Here is a 20009-nt window from a genome sequence, read left to right on the forward strand (position 1 = left end):
AACGAAAATTCGCATTACTTTTTGGTTGTTTAGGTCAAGCTGGCCAGCGAATTTTTTAAAGTATAGTTCCTATTGCTCCCCCTATTTCTCAAGATGAAAGTGGAGATAATACATGGAATGTATATATTGAAGCCATCGCTAGACTAAAAAAAACAATTTTGTGATGAGCCCAACATCATGCTCGAAAGACACAATTTTTATTCCAGGAAACAGAAGGAGGAAGAGAAGGTTGAAGAATACATTGCCGCACTTAGAGTCCTTGCTATCACATGTAATTTTGAACCTTCTCCGGATAAATTCATAAGGGACCAGTTCGTGTTCAATTGTGTCTCTAGAAAAATCAAACAAAGAATTCTTGGATGTAAAAACCCATCTTTAAATGAAGTTATTGACGTGGCTCTCAGTATTGAACGATCTGCTTTAACCAGTAAAGTAGTGATGGAACCATCCAAACAAGGAATGAATGCTTTAGACTACCCTGATTCTGACCAAGAAGATGCTGTTTGTGCAATTAATCCTAAAAACAAAAGTCAAGGTAAAAATTTCCAAAAGAAAAAGAACGTTTTCTGTTACAGATGTGGTTCAAAGGATCATTTAGCAAATGCTACAAACTGTCCAGCTATAAAATAACGTTGTTCAATTTGCAAAAAAATAGGCCATTTTCAAGGTGTTTGTAGATTTGCAAAGAAAAACTCTAATATTAATTGCATTGATATAGATGATTTTACAACCTCATTTAAAAACATTATCGTAACTCTGGATTCCAATGGCGATGTAGAATCTATTAAGGGTCCTTTATGTTCTGCCATTATTGATAATTTTCAGTTACAGGTCATGGCGGATTCGGGTTCGCCATATACCATTCTCAGAGATTCCACTTTTTATGAAAAATGGGACAAAAGAGTTGAATTGTTGAAATCAGATGTGAATCCAAGAGCGTTTGGTGAAAAAGATATTAATATGTTGGGTTATTTTGAAGGTTTGGTTCAGTGTTTGGGGAGAGAAACTGTTACAAAAATGTATGTAGCCGAAAAAGGCAAAAACATCGTGGGATGGAAAGATTTAGCCTTGATGGGACTTTATCTGGTTCCAGGTGACGATAATCCCATCAAAGTTGGAGACTTACCTAAATTTAAAACAGTTCCTGATAGGCTTTCTGTGGCTAATATAGAGAATTCTAGTGTAAATATTCAGGACATTTTATCAGAATTTAAACCTGTTTTTGAAGAGAAGATTGGGAACGTGAAGGGATTCGAGCATAAAATAAGATTAGTCCCAGGGGCTCAACCTGTTATACACAAAGTCAGATCAGTTCCCTTAAGCGTTAGAACAGAGTTAAAAGAAATGTTAGATAATTTATGCAAACAAGGTATTATTTCTCCTATCAATTCTTCTCAATGGGTCGCACCAATTGTAGTCATTCGAAAAAAGACTGGAAAAATTAGGATGTGTGCGGATTTACGCTCTTTAAATAAGAACATTGTTATCGACTGCCACCCCCTACCAAGGATTCATGAATTACTAGCAAACATTGGTCAGGCAAAGTGGTTTTCACTAATAGATTTGAGGTCAGCATACCACCAGGTTGCTTTATCCAAAGAGTCACAAGAACTCACTTCTTTCATTACTCCCTTTGGAGCTTTCAAATTCCTACGCCTTCCTTTTGGACTGGCGTCGGCAGGTAGTGTGTTTCAGAAGTTAATGGATGAATTACTGCAAGGAATTACAGGCGTCCAAGCATACCTGGATGACATTCTAATTTTTGCAGAAACTTTAGACGAGTATAACAAAATTCTTAAAAAAGTTTTATCAATTTTAATGTCTAAAAATATGACAGTTAGTAAAGAGAAATGCAAAATAGCAGTAAATGAAATTGAGTATTTGGGTCATACTGTTTCAGACAAAGGCATTACTCCTAAAGTTTCCGTTGTTAGAGCTATTGAAGATGCAAAACCTCCCCCAGATAAAGACGCTTTGCGTTCTTTTCTCGGTCTGGCAGAATACTATGCCAGGTTTGTGCAATCTTATTCGCAGTTGGTTGAACCACTAAGACAACTTTTAAGAAAAGGATCGAATTTCATTTGGACCGACGATTTAAATAAAGTTTTTTGCGAGGTTAAAAAATGATTATTTCTGCAAAAGCCATTCATGCATTTAGGGAGGATGCCACTTCAATTATTACTGTAGACGCAAGTATTTCTGGTTTAGGGGCAATTCTTACTCAAAAAGTGAACGGACAAGAACAAACTGTCGCATTCGCCTCTAGAGCATTAAAAGATTTTGAGCAAAGATACAGTACAATAGAAAGGGAAGCGTTAGCTTGTTCTTGGGCAGTTCACAAGTTTAAAATGTACATTTGGGGGAGAAAATTCGAGTTAGTGACTGACCACAACCCCCTGATTTATATTTTCAACAAACCTAGTTCTACATCCTTATCAGCTCGGCTCATGAGGCTAGTGTCAAAGTTACAAGAGTTCAATTTTACAATTAGGCATATAGTAGGTGGAATTTTTTTTCGTGCTGATTGTTTATCCAGAATGGCTATGTCCAAAGATGATGAAGAAGACTCAGTAGTGGAAGAAGTAGAAAGTGTCACATTAATTGATGCCATAAAAGAAGTTAATACTATCATTTCAGAGGAAGAGTGGAAAAATGGCACTAAAGATGATAATGTTTTGTTGAAGGTTATAGAATTTTCTACTCACCATTGGCCTGAACCGAGAAGTTTGAGCGGAGAGCTACGGAGTTTCGCTCAAGTGGCTGATGGAACTCTGACGAAAATGATATTGTTCGCAAAGGTGAGAAATGTGTTCCCCCTTTTAAGTTTAGAGAATCCATTATTAATTTGGCACATCAAGGACATTTGGGAATAACAAAGACTTCTATGCGGATTAAGCAAAACTATTGGTGGCCATCCTTAGATGCCCAAGTCAAGAGTCTAATTGATACTTGTCCTGAGTGTTTGTTATCTGATAAACATTGGCGCACTATGAAGAAACCTTTACATCCCACGGAATTTCCTAATTCACCTTGGGAAAAAGTTGGAGTAGACTTTTCAGGTCCATATTCCATTCTACAACAGGAGAATAAATATGTGATCCTTTTAGTCGATTATTTTTCTAAGTGGTTAAACTTTGATTTTGTTAAATCACCAGATTCAAACTCCACCATTACTTTTCTGAAGAAAATTTTTGATCTAGAAGGAACCCCAAAATGTATAGTTACAGATAATGGTACACATTTTGTATCTGATAAAATGCATACGTTTCTAGAAGAGTTAAATATCAAACAACTTAAAGTAGCTTTGTATTCACCATCTTCAAATGGCCTCGTGGAAAGAGGAAATAGAGTAATTAAGGAGGGTATCCAGACTGCAATCTCTTGTGGGTATAAAGTAGGAGAATTCGTTACTCGAAAAATCTGGCATTATAACACATCCCCACATTGTGTAACTGGCGTATCCCCTTTTTCCCTTTTAAGAGGAAGAGAAAATCGTTCTGTTTTGTTTCCACCATGGTTACAAAGAGATTCTGTGAAAAGAAATCCTGAGTTTCATTCAATTAAGAAGGTAGTAAGAGAAAAACAAGACCAAATGAAATTAAATTTTGACAAGGGATTAAACAGTAATCTTGTTGATGTTATAGTAGGTGACTGGGTGTTAATTAAAAATCCGGGAAAAGTAACAAAAGGTCGTTCAAAATTTGGTACACCTGTTCAAGTATTAAAAGTCAGCAAAGGATCCGCTTTCCTTAATAAAAGAGGTTGGTGGAATAAACGTCAATTAGTAAAGATTACAGAATGTCAAGTTGAAATTATTAAGGGTAAAGTAAACTCTCACATCTCTGATGATTTAGACATTTCTGATGATTTAGACTGGTCTTTTTGGATCAATGGTCCACACAAAAATGATTCTTGTCAAAATAATGAACCACTTACGATCAGACATGATTTGAATACTTCATGTCATTCTGATGAACCTCTTCCTGTTAGACAAAGTGTGGATATTCAAAACAATACTGTTAATCAACAATTTTCTTCCTTCGGTAGACGCATTAAAACACCAGAAAGATACAATGAATTTGTGAAATTCTAGGTATCTTCTGAATTTTTCTTTATTCATTGTTATAAGGAGGAAGGTGATGTAATGTAAGTGTATAAAGTCGCGTCATACGCCGCGTGGAACTTCACACACCATGTGGAGCCACACGCGACGTATGACGATATGATTGTGAACTCGCGCATAACATGTTATTGTACAAATGTATAACCACCCGTGCATGAACGTTAGATCTACGGTTTGCCTTTGTAACCGTAGGCTTGCCGCTGATCAGACGCTCCGCTGCCGGGTGGAGTTTGTTCTTTGGAATAAATCATTTAATTTAATCAACAAGTGTATTATTATTCGACTTATTACACACCGATTGGATTGGCCATGGTGCGGCTGGCTCATCAGGTGGGCAGGGCAGCTTAGGTGAGTCACCGCTGCCTGCCCTTGAATTGCCCTTAAATTAATCCACCAAGTTGGCATACTCCTTGTATGTAATAAACCTGCTGCAAACTTTTCCCAACTAAAACTTGTGTGGACTGTATTATTTTGTGCAGCGCAACTATTTACTGCTAAGCAGAGGGTTGCCGATCTCGGCACTATGAATGCAGCATGTACCTTAAAGTAAGAAAATGCAGCTTAGTAAATGCTTGTGATATTTTTTATCACCTGATTACAGCAGCTGCAGGTAGCAGTTTCTTCTTCGCTCGATACAGGAATACCCATCTGCTCCCTCACCTCAAAATGGTTTTCGCCAAGCCAGTCGCCAACTTTGTAAAGTATATTAATCCACATGATATGATCAATTTATATGAAATAGTAGTAATTCATAGTATTGCAGAAGCAGACAGGCGAATGTCCTATCAGCTTCTTAGTCAACCGTCTCATCCCACACGCTCACCATTTATGCACCTCCATTTCTAACCACACATTCTATCCGGACACTAAATACATCAGAACCATAACACTAGGTCAAAAGAGGTTTTGTCATGAAAAAGGGGATCCTTATTTTTCGTATTCCTAGGATTAGTAATTTTATCAATAAAAATTACTAGTGCAACCGCCCAAGTTGCTGCTGGGCCCCAGAACATTTCCATATAGTAAACCTAGGGGGGGGGGCTCAGGACCTGACAAGTGCACAATTGGTTGTCTCGAAACGATAATTCCGCGTTGCATTTGATTCTTTCCAAGGCAACCAAGAACTTTACTGTCACGCCGTTTGAGTAGTAAGGTAGCAAACATCCAGACTCCTTAACACGCACCCGGTCTCTAGCCCATCCTCGTCAGCAATTAAATTAAGACAGCAGGTCGTGATGCGTTTATACGGTACATTCCTGCAGCATCGAGGATGACCTCTCACCTGCTGTATCCACAAGTCTTATACATTGGGTGGTACTGTGTGCCAAGCGCCTCAGAACAATAACATTGAAGAACAGGGCATTATGACATCACTAGAGTATGAAGAGCAGGCCCGGATCCAGAAATTGTTAGTTGGAAGGGCCAAGGGTGCATTTGGGTGGGCCACTGCGGGCCCAATTTGTCGCTTCCTGTGGTAGCCTACAAGCCTTAGATTACATTATATTCACGTGCAAACAGTCACCATGATACAACAGATCAATTCTGTGTGTATACAGAGCATGTGGAGAGTTATTTGAAAGTAATAGCAATGTCTGGACTTAAGTGCAAACCCTCAAATTCCAACAGGCCAGGTTTCAAAACAAGTACTTCCAGGCCCGATTATCCTCCACTTTTCTACCATCCCTCTCCTGTGCACCTTATCTCACAGCTGACCTTGGGCCACAGCCTCATATCTGCCCCACCCAGCTCTACTTTCATTATTCCCATTAAAAGCATTAGTAAAATCACCTTCAAATTTAAAACATTGAATATAGCAGTAAATATAATTAGCACACACTTTAAAATATGCTTCACAGATGCCCTAATGACCTGACTGCTAATTAAATCAAAACAGAAAGGCCATGACAGGGCCGGTTTTTGCGCTAGTGCGAAAGTCTTTTTTGGTGCCCCACCAATGACCGTTCTTCACAGATGCCATTATTATCACCCTCCAACAGTGCCCTTTATCTCTCTGTAGCCCCATCTCATATGCATTTCATTTGTTGTATAGCTCTACTCATTTCAGTGTATAGTGTCACAGTACTTTACATCACACGCACATTATACAGAGACAATGAATCATACAAGTATGTAAATCAGTCTATAGGGAATGTCACATGAGCCAATGAGGATTATAAGGTGTAGGAATTACATGTCATCCATACTGGTGGGCAGTATATTTTAAGAGGGTTTGACCTGGGGAAGCACAAAATCAGGATTAGAAGCATACCCCAGTGGTTGGGGGTTGGCTTTACTAATAAAAATGTATATCAGCCCAAACTCTTTTTTAAAACATTAAAATAATGACAGACTGGGAATTTCTAACTATGCAGTAACACAAAAAAGTGAAGTTCTAACATTACCATTCATGTTTGTATGCAGCTCTTGATGACAGTTCATAGGTCACTGTCCTATGTTAGGATTGTAACTTCTGAACTGCAAGTAACACAAGAACCTCTGCGACAAAGGCAGTAACACACTGAACTATCCAAATAAAATGCAGCTTATCTGCATTTCAAAACTACCAACAGGCAAAGGACTGCTCTCCTGCAGGATCATTAATCACTAGTTCTCAGGACATTTTTTGTTGTTGTCTTGCATCCATGGCCATTATAATGATAACAAGTATTTAAATGAAGCATACACAAATGATGTGCCTTGCTTGGCCTTTGCAGATTTTAAAAATAAAAACAAATAGCAACACATTCTTTTACCTACTCCTTGTGTCAGATCTGATAAGCAGTAGCAGGAGTCAGGAAAGGTGAATCAGAATAAACAAACTCCTTTTCTCCAATGCTGAACAGAAATGGAAATATCCACGCAGCACTGGATGGTAGGAAAAAGTTACTCTGTCAAATAAAGAACTTGTTTCCTTGCCATGGCCCTATTGTACTTGCACGACACAGCTCACCTTTCTAAAAGGAGTCGGGTGATTGGCCCTGGGCTCTTTCTCACAGCCATCCCCAATCACGCATCTCCCAGAACTGGAAGAAAAACAACGTTGATAGGAACGTTTTAAATTAAAGTGCCCATGTTTTATTGGCCTTCATGTCCTCTCTGGGAGGGCCAAGGCTCATGTTTGGGTGGGCCCGGCCCACCCTCTAGAACCGGGCCTGATGAAGAGAGCCTCAGAAAGCTGCATTGGGAGGGACACAAAGTGTGGCTACAGAGCGCCAGTTCCACCTCCAGCAGGTGACTACGAGGGGTGGGGTGGTATGTGTGCTGCCACTGCCAGGGACGGTTACAGTTTGCTGAATGGCGCCCGATAGCTTCAAATGGATGGTCATGGGAGTGCTTAAAAAGAGTCATCCACTGGATTACATGGAAGCTCAGCATTATAGTATGTTAACCTATAATGCAAAAATACTACAGTACAAGAGGCATTACCGCAAACCTGTATAAAGAATAGAGGCAATAGTGTAACCAAGTACAGTATATTAGCTTTTAACGCAAGAATAGCACACCACGTGGATCATTATTGCAACGTGTAAATAGAAGGGAGACATTAATGGAAGCATTACCACAAGAGAAATGCATTTTTTGTGGCGCTGCGTTTCAGGCTATAAATGCAATGTGCCGTGTACTGCAACTACGAGCCAGAAAAGTAGGATGGATTCGCTGAAAAGTGAACAGCGAGGGCAGACTGGGTTCGTCGTATGGCCCCCGTAACGAAGGCATACGCTAAATACCATCATTTTCCAACTACTGGGGACACCTGCCCACTACTTACGCGGACCATCCGTGAGTACAGCCTCACGTCCGTCGTCACCAGCCGATCTCTTAACGGATGTAAGTTGTCCTTAAAACCGTGGCACTTCCGGGTCGCACATCATCCAAGCCTGTGGCTGAACATAGACTGGGATTGGTCGTTGCTAACGTGTAAAATGCGTAAGTGTTGCAGGCATTGGGGAGCCCAACCAATACCACTGCACCATATATCACCCTCAATGGTGATTGGCTGTGGAGTCCGCACGTGCCGCTGTCCAATCCCGCCTCTTAAAGTTGGCGAGTTCCGCCCTTCTTTTGGGGTGTGTGTAGTTTACATGGAACTCTGCTTGAGGTGAGTCGGTCTGGGATTAGGCGGAACTAGAATTCTCGGGCCAGAAAGGTCAGGCTACTGCCGCCTGCTGTAAATACGAAGTCAGCAGAGAGGAGGTAGGTGGAGCAACGGGCTAAAAGGCTTAAGGTGATTCAGTGAGCGATGGTTGATTGAGCCATGTCTGTTCACGACTGACAGTGCTGGGCAAGCCCGTTTTAGGTCTTTGTTCGTTCAGGTCTGTGGTGACAGCCATAGATGGCTCTGCCGGGATCTGATAGCTGTCTAGGACAGTGGTTCTTAACCTTTTGAATGACTCTGCAACGCCACTCAGAGGCGCAACTAGAGCGAAATTTCAGTGGGGTAATTCTTCCAGCAGTAGGCAGAATAGGGATGTAAAACAACAAAGCCTCGGTAACCTGTAAATGGTCTTTTAAAGACCTGTGAAGTAGTCGGGTGCGGCTACGATTAGCTCAATGAGCATTGGCATAGCCAATAGATCTTGCCTTTGGGACCTTATAAGTGGATGAAACTGTACAGAGGACATCATATCCCAGCCGACCCTACAATCGTAAACAAGCATTTGCAATGCAATTGGTCTCGCATTAGGAAAGTTTGAGCTATTGGTATTGTAAATGACACATTTTTTATTTATGTGTTGGTTTTGAAAATAGCTAAATTAATAGCTTTGTCATTTACAATGCCAATAGTTTTAACTTTTGCAAATGTGATACCTATAGCATTTGTAATGCAATATGTGTTGTATTTACGTGACTTAGATGTATTGATATTACAAAAATCACAATGGCTTTACATTTTTTGTTATAATTAATACTTAAATAAAAGCTATTGTAATTTATAATGGCAATAGCTTAAACTTTTGTAAATAACTTTCGTGAAGATTATGTTCAGTGTATTTTATTGTGACGAAAATCCAAGAACAGAAGTGAACTATTAACATCTTTTTGTGACATTTGTAATAAAGCTTGAAACATTGAGAGAACATATTTGAACCAGTTGTTGTTGAATGGTTGCACAGATTGATGCTGTGGTGCCCCTGAGTGATGCTGTGGTGGTGCTGAGTGATGCTGTGGTGGTGCTGAGTGATGCTGTGGTGGTGCTGAGTGATGCTGTGGTGGTGCTGAGTGATGCTGTCGTGATGCGCGAGCTAGAGTGAGGGCGATAGAAAGACGGAGGGAGGGCGATAGATGGATAGAGGGCGATAGAGGGAGGGCGATAGATGGATAGAGGGAGGGCGATGGATAGATGTCTTCGGCTCGACCTAAAAACATACATTTCTCCCCATTTCCTAACATACCTAGTCCCTGTCAGACCTCGTCAGACCTCACATTCAGGCACACAGGCCGAGAAAGATAAAAGACGACAAATTAACTCCATGTGCAGGAAGCCCAACATGACAACCATAAAAGCCACAAGGGAAACATTTGGGTCCTGCTGCCCCGCCCCTCCCCCTCGACTGCTGTGGTAGATCCTGTTTCAGGCTGAGAGATAAGGAGATAGGGGGAGGATTGGAAGAAGCTGTTTGAGGGGCGCATGTGTGCTGCGGGGCACGTTTCCACCACTGACGTTAGTGTAAGAACATAAAACACCACTGCCCTGACCTGCAATAAAAGCATCCCCATAAAGCCTATGCAGCTTTAGTGATTGGTTTCTTGGATGTGCAGCCAACAGTGACTTGGCTGATGCCGCCCACAACAAACTGGACACATCAAGCCAAAACCGGCAACATCATAAAATGTTCCCAAATAAGTCTGCTCAGTGAGACAAATGGAGCAGGGCCTCAGTGAGCTGATAAAATGCTATCATTTAAGTTACCCGGTAATTTTCACGTTGGTAAGTGCAAAATAAACTAATATTTCCTCAACAAAATTCCGGATTAGAATAAATACTATTCAGATTTCAAACCTAGGGTATTTTTGGAAAGCACTGGCCACGGATTTCTTGCATAGGTATCCTATCCAGTCACCATGATTCCTTCTGCCCTTCCAAGTAGTTTGAAAATGCATTTACGTATACCACTGCAGCTATCACACTAAATTTTTAAGAAACTAAACTATACGTAAAATCTGTTTTCTAATACATTAACTAGGAGTTTTAAATTAGTAAAAATGAGCAAGGCCATTGTTCGTTTTTTTTTTTTTTTTTTTTTTTTCTACCAAATTTCTTTAATCACTTTTTGGTGTTTTTTGAGACGGTGATTAGTTGCCGTCTGTCGCAGACCATTAGTTAATTTATTCAGCAGTATGCTTTCCTCTAACAACCAACGAGGCCAGCTACTGTACACGCACTCTGTATGCTTGGCGGGCTCGCCCCCCGCATAGCTTACCGAGTGGGCGCTCCGGACTCAGGAGCTGTAAGGTCCCCAGCGCAAGTGCAGTGTTGGAGGGAGCCCTTGGATCCCACCACCACCCTAGGCTATTGTTCGACCACTGGCCTGCGGGGCCCACCGAACCCTGATTATTGCGGTTATCCCAAGTGAAATAGCGGTTCAGAAGCCAATTTCCTTCCCTGCACTAAGGCCCATGACGTACTGGCTAAAACACTGGCACCGAGGGGGGCATCCCTCCAAAAGCAGTAAGTTCTTGACGCGGATCAGCTTTAAAACTCTCACATTTTGCCGCGCACATGGAAATGGCAATCACAGGGCCATGACAGAAATTGCATTTTTCAGCTCGATGTACTTACCCTGGGAGGGAGGAGAGGGGAGGAGGCAATAATGTTCCTCAAGCTCAAATGGAGAAAATGAAAGAACGCATGCCCAAAAAAATGCTCGCCAGTGGCAAATGGGGACCGGATAAAGCGTACCGACCAGAGCCACCTATTTGGGAACCAAGTTAGAATCTCGGCGCCGGCTCCACATGTGCGCTTCTGGCCAAACCACAGAATCTCCCTGTGCCTACACAAAAAAACAACGAGATTGAGAATCCAAAATGAATGTTTAAAAAAAAGGTATGATGAGTGCTGGTGGAGAAAGAGAGACCGTGACTAAGATAGACCTAATAGTGAAAACTAAAGAGTGTGAAAATGTTAGATTAAAATGCAACAAACTACGAGAAAGCAAAATGAAAGAAATACACAAGAGATTGAGGAGTATAAAAAGTAACAAACGGAAAAGAAAGAAAAGGAGAACAAGCTCTTGGCATTGCTGTGGCGGGGGAGCTGCAGCCTTTGAACGATGCATAAGCATAGACAAATGGTGGTGCGTGATGTGCACGCGGGGGCGGGGGAGCTGCAGCCTTTGAATGATGCCTAGGCACAGACAAATGGTGGTGTGCGATGTGCACGCGGGGGGGGGTGGGGGAGTGGCAGCCTTTGAAGTCAGGCACAGACAAATGGTGGTGTGTTATGTGGCTGGCGTGCACGCGCCTGTCTCACATGAACTGTATGGGATCTGCAGCCGTTTTGGTAGACTTTTCTTTTCCACTTACTATAATTCTCACCAGCAATGCGCAAGCGCATTGGCACGCAAGACCTAAAAATGACCACAAATACCCCACCATCCTTTTTATAAAGCCCACTGCAAACAAAAGCCACTCATCTATGGTCCTTCAATTGGTGGACCCATGGAAAAGTAAACGGCAACACGCACTAGGCATAAACTGATGAAAAGTGGCTCGAAGAAGGGAGGGGTGCTCTTGCTCCGTAGTCCAGCTCAGCCCACCTTCCCCCCTGCCCAGAGCTCGGATGCTGCTGGCAGCAGCCTCTCTCCTCCTTCCTGGACTTGTGACGTTGCCTTCAGCCCTTGTGCTCCTTTGCACGCCCCATTATTTGCGACGCACAGCACAAGCGAGGGCAGAAAACTACCACCGCTTCCGAAACGAAACTTTTCTTTCTCGTATATTGTCCTAGTCCAACTTTTTGTGGCTTGTAAAAGTTGACAACCACACCACGAAATAATGCAAGAAAGAAAAGGAAGAGTGTAAAAGTTAACGTCTTCAACCAGGCGCGCAACTCCCATTGGGCTCACGGGACACCCTCCCCCGTCGTGTGTGTCAGCCCGGGCTGACACAGCTTTGCAGGCTGCTTTGCAGGCTGGCGACCATCTAATTGCAGCCGTACCCGAGTACTTAACAGGTCTTTAAAAGACCATTTACATGTAAATTAGGCGTTTGTTGTGTTTTCACCCCTTCTGTCAGTCACTCTGTCTATGGTTGGAAGAATTGGCCCCCCCCCGCCCCCGAAATATTTTTCAGCCCCCCCCTGAAATTTGGCTATAGTTCCTCGTCTACACCATCACCCCCCCTTCCCCGCCCCCACTTCTTCTCACAGGAGTGCAAATGAGGCACCGTCAAGGATGCCGAAGAAAACACGTTCTTCAGGGAAAAGATGAACATGGCACACAATCTATGTGCTTTTCTTTAAACGGTCCTAGATCCCCAAGAGTTATGCTATTCGCTGATTCATTTTAGAGCAATCTTAAATAGTTCACCATCATTTGAATGAAGCCCAGGACTCGCCCTTTTGTGTGCCTCGAGCTTTGAAACGTAGACTCACTCATGAGAAGCTTCAATGGGCCCTTTAGTGTCTTGGACAGACAAATCTTACTTTTTTCTCTCAATATTATATATTTTACTGCCAAATTCTCAAATATCGTCACATATGTTAGGATATGGTCATTGAGCTCCCTCCTCTAACAATATTCAAAATACAACCTCACAAAAATAACACTGATTTTGCACAGGCGCCCAGAAAGCGCTAAGCGGTGCAAACGGAGGTGTCCGTCAACTCTCTGGTGCTTTGCTGTTGTTTATAGCGCCAAATGTTAATTCAAGTGCTGCTCCAAAACTCTGCACCACACTATCTGCAAACAAAGGACACATGGATATTTATTGCACGATATTCTTTGGAGTAATAAACCTAATACTTACTACAGAATTACAAATTGTGCGTCGTTACTTACACTTTTACTGTTGTCATTATGTTGAAATTTGTATTGATGCTAAATCTTAAGCACACGTCGCATGTTAGACACCACTGCCTCACCCTGATAAATCTTTTAATGTATAGATGGGAAGGGACCCATAACCTTGGGAGCCTCGCTGGGAATGCCCCTGACCTCCCTGCTGCTGTGTTGGCAATATGCACAGCTGCCTGTGCGTCTCTGTTCAACTCCCGGAATGTGTAGTACTTGGGAGGGCTCCTTGCAGCTCCTTACGGGTATGGGCGATTTATCTGCGCCGTCCTGCCCTGTACACTTACAAAGCTGCACAGCCCTGTCCAGTCTGTTCTACGGGTCAAATCTGGATACACTAGTCTCATGGCATAGCTCCTCGAAGATGAGTCTTCTCAGCACTTCTTTGTGACCGGCTCCTTGTTAAAACTGCAGTGGTCAGTCCTGTCTGTGGCCGGGCTTCGTGTGAAAGAGGCACACGCGTGTCCTTTGCTGACTTCAGGCCATTCCTGCTGGGGGTAATTTGGAAAGATGGTCAGTCGGCCAGACCTGTCCTACAGAAAGCTGGGCAGAGCCATCCCTGCTACGGGGACCCTTTGAAAGTCTGAGGCCTGTCCTGAACCACCGTGAGTTTGTTGGAAAGCATGCGAGACCTGTCGGCTGTGCTTTAGAAGGCACCTTCAGGTTATACTGTACCTGGGCTCCTCGTGAAAGCTGCACGCGCCTGTCCAATGTCCGGCTTCTTCAAAGCTGTACAGGTTGTCTGTGCCCAGACTCGTCGTCAAAGCAGAGTGAGCCCTGGATTTCTTCACACCTGGCCATGGGAATAAAAAAAAAAAAAACACCTGGCCCTGGGGTCCGCATTCAGACGGCATGACACCGGGGCCCTGCAGGAAATAGTATTGCCCACTGGACATGAGGCAAAGGATTGAGCAGAAACTGGTTTCACAGCTCTTTCTAAAACGTCATCTTACCCTACTAACAATTTAGAATTAATCTCGCAAACAGTAGCCTTCCAAGGATGTGTGACGCCTGCGTGGGTTTTGAGAAGTAGTGTGACGTCGTTCACCGCAGGGCCCAATTCAAACTGACATCTAATGGCCTCCTGGGATATTCCTCTGTGTGACGTTTGCATGGGTTTTGAGAAGTAGTGTGACGTAATTTGCCGGAAGACCCATTTCATACTGGTGCTCCCCAGTCTTTGGCTGCGCACCACACTGATGTCACTTTCCAAAAAGTGAACATGTGAACTCCGCTGATGAGCAGTGAATACTGCAAACTCTGTTTTACAAGATACATAAGGACCGCAAGGAAAGGAAAAGTAAAACAATAAAATGCGACTATCCGAAATCCCTGATGCACCACCACCCGGTAAATACTGTGAGACGTGCTGTCACGCCCGTATAATCACTGGCCGCGAGCACACTTCTCTTTTGCCACAACAACGCTCTTGTGATGTATAGCAAATGCATATGGAAATTCCACCAGTCTTCCGTTCCGGTCCTGGTTTACCTAGTATCAAAGTACAAACATACAGAACACACATGAGGGAGGATACTGGGAGCTTAACAGACAAAATAAAACCAAAAAACGTGCGCGCCTCGCGCTGAAAGGAGGCATCCGGGGGAGGGGAGAGAGGAGGGGGCCTGCGCTGGTTTTCCTTGCGGGAGCAAGCAGGAACCATCTGTTAATGGTTTCAAAGCTCGCTCTCGCAAGGGAATCACCAAAGGTGCACGCGTTGCCATTGAAAGCAATGCAACGCGCGCAAGTTTTTGGCTGCATAGCTGAATCTATTTCAAAAGGTCTTTTCCCTATGCAGCGCATGCGCGCTGCGTAGGCAAGACCTAAAAACTGTCTTTGTGTGTATGCACGGGAAACTGTCTCAGCACGGCCTGACACACGATGAGGGTCGCTGAAGCCCTTTTAGCCCTATGAGCATTGCGCGTCTGCCCCCACCTAATCATTACTGGAATCCTGGGACCCCCATGAAATAATTGAATCAATGATGTAAACAATACACAAACGATGAGATCATTTATTTGATTCACAAACAAATATAAAAGCACACACTTTGAACCCTTTCGCTGCTAGCAAGCAAAGTCTTTTTTTGGGCTATTTGGGGTAGTTTGCGCTTAGGCCCCATAACATTTTGTCCACATATGGCATTCACACCAAATTTACGTCCTTTTCTCCGAACATCCTAAGGATTCTAAAGATATCCAGGATTTGTGGATTTCCATGGAGGGACCGAAAAAATAGCCAAAAGACAGCACACTTTTGTTTATTTGGGGAAAAAATGGGGAAAGAGTGCTGCAGAAGAAAGCGTCTGGTTTTCCCCCTGCAAATGGTATCAACAAGGGGTTTGTCGTGCTAAAATCACCATCTTCCCAGCTTTCAGGAACAGGCAGACGTTTGTCAGAAAACCAACATTTTCCACACAGTTTTGACATTTTACTAGTAAGTAGCCTATATTTCTTGTTTTTTGTGCTTACAACATCTTTCCAGTTAGTGTAAGAAATGGGTGTGAAAGCAATACTGGATCCTGGAAAGCTATTCATTTCCGAAAAGTAGACAAAAGTCTGAATTCAGCAAGGTATCATTTGTGTACATTCTTCAAAGTTTTCCTATAGAAACTTACAGTTGAAATACAAACAAATTGAAATTGAGTTGAAAAAACAGCTAATTGTATCAACGTTTGTATTCACCTGTAACTTCTTGAAATGATGGCAGATTTTTTAAAGCTGTATTCTGTTGAGTCTGCTGGACCCTTCTGGTTGCATGGATATATAGGACTTGTAGGTTCAACAAGAACCTGAGTTACCCAGAGCCAATAACTGGGTTGCGCATTGCAGTGTTTTTTCCATTGTGTACCTGTTATATAGCAATTCATTTGGTTAAATATAAACAGTGAAAAATAGGTAGCAAAGAAACTTATGTATTTCTTAAATGGGAACAAATTATAGACTTTAGAAGCAGCGGTTATTTACACATCTCCAAAATTGTGGGTACCTGTCCTATCTTGTGAATTAGAGGACATTTTTCAAAATTACTTTTATTTACACATTGTCTTACATTTGGAAGGCAGAAATGCATAAAAAGTAAATTGGTAATAACTTTTGTTCTATGGTCCTGTCTTCACCCAAGTCTCCTGATAAAAATGGTACCTCAGTTATGTGGGTAGGCCTAATGCACGTAACAGGAAACGGCCCAAAACGCAACGTGGACCCTTCAAATTTTTACAGTGAAAACTGACCCTTTTTCGCAACTGGACTAGCTGTGGATTTTGGACCCTAGCTCGGCTGGCACCTAGAAAAACCTAGCAAACCTGTACATGTTTTAAAATTAGACACATAGGGAAATTCAGAATGGGGTGACATGTGGCTTGCACCAGATTTTGTTACCCAGAATCCCATGCAAACCTCAAACTTTGTAACAAAAATAAAAAAAACATTTTCCTCACATTTCTGTGATGGAACGTTCTGGAATCTGCGGGAAGCCACAAACTTCCACTCACCCAGCTTTCCCCCAAATCTCTGGTTAAAAATGATACCTCACTTGTGATTGTAGGCCTAGTGCCCTTGACAGAAAACAGACCAAAACGCACAAAGGGCACATCACGTTTTTCCAGTTAAAACTGACCCTCATTTTTCACAATGTGCCTAGCTATGGATTTTGGACCCTAGCTCAGCTGGGACCTAGGGAAATATAGCAAACCTATTCACAAATGTCCTACTACCCAGCATTCCCCTCGGTCTCCCAATAAAACGGATAGCTCACTTGTGCAGGTGTCCAATGCAGAGCCAGCCTAAAACATATATAAACGAAAATATAGCGTTTAGAGCTCGCTGTGTTGCCCCATCTCTAGGTTTTTGGCCCTTCTCAGTTGCAGGCTCTTGCGCCATCCACCAAAATGAGGTATCATTTTATTCGGGAGATGCTGGGTGGTAGGAAAGTTGTGCCGGCACGGTGATCCCACTCAGAAATGTGAGAAAAATTAAATAAAAAAAGTATCTTTATTTTTAGCTAAATTTGAGCTTTGAAGGGGATTCTGAGTATGAAACTGTTGGGAGATCCCCGCAAGCCGCACCTCCCTGGACTCCCCTGGGTGTCTAGTTTTTAGAAATGTCTGGGTTTGTTTGGAGATGGCGCTGAGCCCGGGACCAAAAACGCAGTTGACTCCCTTGCAAAACCAGGTCATTTTGCGATCGATAATTTGAAGTCTCTACAGTACGTTTTGGGCCCTTCCCTGTTACTTGTACTTGGCCCATCCACACAAGTGAGGTACCCTTTTTATGAGGAGACCTAGGGGAACGCTGGGTGGACCGAAACTTGTGTCATGCCGGTTATCTCGGAAATTTCCCACACAGAAATGTGAGGAAAATGTGATTTGTTTAGCTAAATTTGAGGTTTCCATGGGATTCTGGGTAGGAAAATGTTGGGGGATCAACCCAAGCCACACCTCCCTGGACTCCCTAGGTGTCTAGTTTTCAGAAATGTCTGGGTTTGGCAGGTTTCCCTAGATGGCTGCCGTGACCGGGACCAAAAACACTAGTGACCCCCTTGAAATACCAGGTTGTTTTGTGATAGATAGGTGGGCACCTGTGTTTTTGGCCTCAAGCTTGCAGACATCTGGGGGACCTAAAAAACCCAGACTTTTCTGAAAACTAGACACCCGACGGAGTCCAAGGAGGTGTGTGGCTTGCTTCGATCCTTAGCTACAAAGTCACATTTCCTCCAATATCTGTGTGGGAAAGTTGTGAGATCACCGCACAGCACAAATTTCCTACCACACAGTGTTCCCCTGTGTGTATAGTTTTTAGAAATGTCTGGGTGTGGGAAAGCCCCGGTACCTGCCTTAACGGAGATACTTCCTCGCGCGGGGAGGAGTCCGTATGCCCCCGAGGATAACATGTTCCCTCTCCATAGGACTTCTTCTCTCTCTCTCTCCCTCTGCAGGCACGCCGAGGACGGAACCCGGAAGACGGACAACCGGAAGCAGTCCTTCCTGAACCCGGAAGTCCCGCCCCTGACCACGACCCGGAAGAGAGAAAAACCGGCGAACCCCAACGAAGGGCGTTCCAACCCGCGGACTTGTGGCAGAAGGCAGCAAGGAAGGAACCGGAGCTGAGAGAGAGAGACGGGGAGTCGGAGAACCAAGCGGAAGAAGCGGAGGAGGACGACGACGGCGACGTGTGGTCTGAGGACTGGTGGAGTCCTCAGGAGGTTGCTGGAGAGCGGCCGCAGCTCACCAGGGAGTTGCGGCGGGCCACGTGAGTACCCGTCATCCGTCTCCGTGTGCCTTTTGTAGATAGCTGTAATTAGTGTAAATAGTAGAGCGCTGCACCTAGCTGAGCACGAGAGCACTGTATATATATATATATATATAGATAGAACCACCCCCCCTTTTCTCACCACGAGCACCCTGTCGACCCGTTCCCCCCCCCCTCCTAGTTGTCGGCCTCTTACACCTCCCCGTTTTACCCGTCCCTCACTGTCCGTTTTTCCGTTCCCTCACTTCCCGGTGTAGGTGGTTGTTACCACTCTGGAGAGGAGCAAAATACTAACGGCCCTCTGTTTCTTCTCTCACCCCAAACCTCCGAGGCCCACCGACGAATGTCAAGGACCCTACGGCACTGAAAAGACGGAAGACGCACACCTTCCTGACGACAGCAGCCCAGCGGCCGGACGTCTTCCCCTTTCCTCCCGGACCAGACTTCGTCTCTACCTCGGACCGGACCAAAGGACCCCAAGAGCCCTTTGTACAGAGACTTGTTATCACCACCTACCTGTGTCCACAATAAATCTCGCTAAACATAGCGCACTATATCTGGCCTTCCCGCCTGTCATTCCGGCCCGCTGAAACCCACACCCCACAAGTGGTGTCAGAAGTGGGATCTCCCGGAGGCATGGAGGCCGCTGTCAAGAAGCTGGCCGAAAGCCAGGAACAGCTCGGACTGATGATTGAAAAATTCCTGAAAACCGCGGAGGATGACCGGGGTCAACTCCACGACGTCCTGAAAGGGCAAGGCACAGCCCAGGACCAGGCTCTTGGGAAACTCACGGAGGCGATGGGACAACAGAGGCCACTAGCACCCTTACCGTCGGTGGTTTTACAGAAGTACGTCGCGGGGGAAGACCCCGACTTCTTTTTCACAAATTTCGAAAGACTGGCTCAAGCGGCGAATTGGCCCGAAAATCGCTGGGGACATTATCTGGGACCGTTGTTGACTGGGGAATTACAGTCTGCCTATCAACAGGCCAACCTACAGGGGCAGACACCGTATGCCGACATCAAGACCTGCATCCTCGAACGTCTGGGGATAGACGAGGAGTCCTATAGGATCCGCCTACGACAAGTTAGAGAGGGGCCCCAAGAAACCCCTCGGGCCCTCTCTTATCGCATCCAGGACCTGACCACCCAGTGGTTGAAACCCGCTACGGCCACGAAAGACGAGATTGTGGCTAAAATCAACCTGGAACAGTTCCTCGCCTCTCTTCACCCAGGCACCCAAAAATGGGTGCGCCAGCATGCGCACCTGACGCTCGACAGGGCGGTGGAGATAGCCAGCGCCTACAGCAAAGCCCAAGAAATGCAGAAACCCAAAGAAGAACACCTGTCTCGGGGGCCGCATGGGGGTCACATCCGTCCACCCAGGCCTCCTGTTCCCCGAAAACCAGAACCTGTCCCTTTTGTGCCTTATCCTATGATGCCCCGACCAAACCCACCCGGGCCTCAATGCTACCACTGCGGGGGTTTTGGACACATCGCCCGTCATTGCCCGCAGAAGGAGGAACCCATGGAGGTCGGGGTGACCCGGAATTATGTGTGTCTTACGGCAGGTGTCTCCCCCCCACCGTTTCGGTGTCGTGTTAACATCAACAACCAACCCCTGATGGCA

At 44.4% G+C, this 20009-nt stretch overlaps 1 protein-coding gene and 1 long non-coding RNA gene across 2 annotated transcripts in view; one reads left to right on the top strand and one right to left on the bottom strand.

Annotated features, from left to right (window-relative positions):
* Window positions 1-8014, bottom strand: part of TM9SF1 (transmembrane 9 superfamily member 1) — a 211503-nt gene extending 203489 nt beyond the window's left edge. Inside the window, exon 1 of the mRNA XM_078644928.1 lies at window positions 7893-8014. The gene's annotated coding sequence lies outside the window, so the exon portion shown is untranslated. The remainder of the gene's footprint in view (window positions 1-7892) is intronic.
* A 168-nt stretch (window positions 8015-8182) lies between these two features.
* LOC144755732 (uncharacterized) lies at window positions 8183-18936 on the top strand. The gene is made up of 2 exons (XR_013594962.1): window positions 8183-8317; window positions 18067-18936. It is a non-coding gene; the product is annotated as an uncharacterized LOC144755732 (long non-coding RNA).
* Window positions 18937-20009: the final 1073 nt, after the last annotated feature.

Source organism: Lissotriton helveticus, chromosome 5_1, assembly GCF_964261635.1.
Source record: "Lissotriton helveticus chromosome 5_1, aLisHel1.1, whole genome shotgun sequence".
NCBI classification, from domain to species: domain Eukaryota; kingdom Metazoa; phylum Chordata; class Amphibia; order Caudata; family Salamandridae; genus Lissotriton; species Lissotriton helveticus.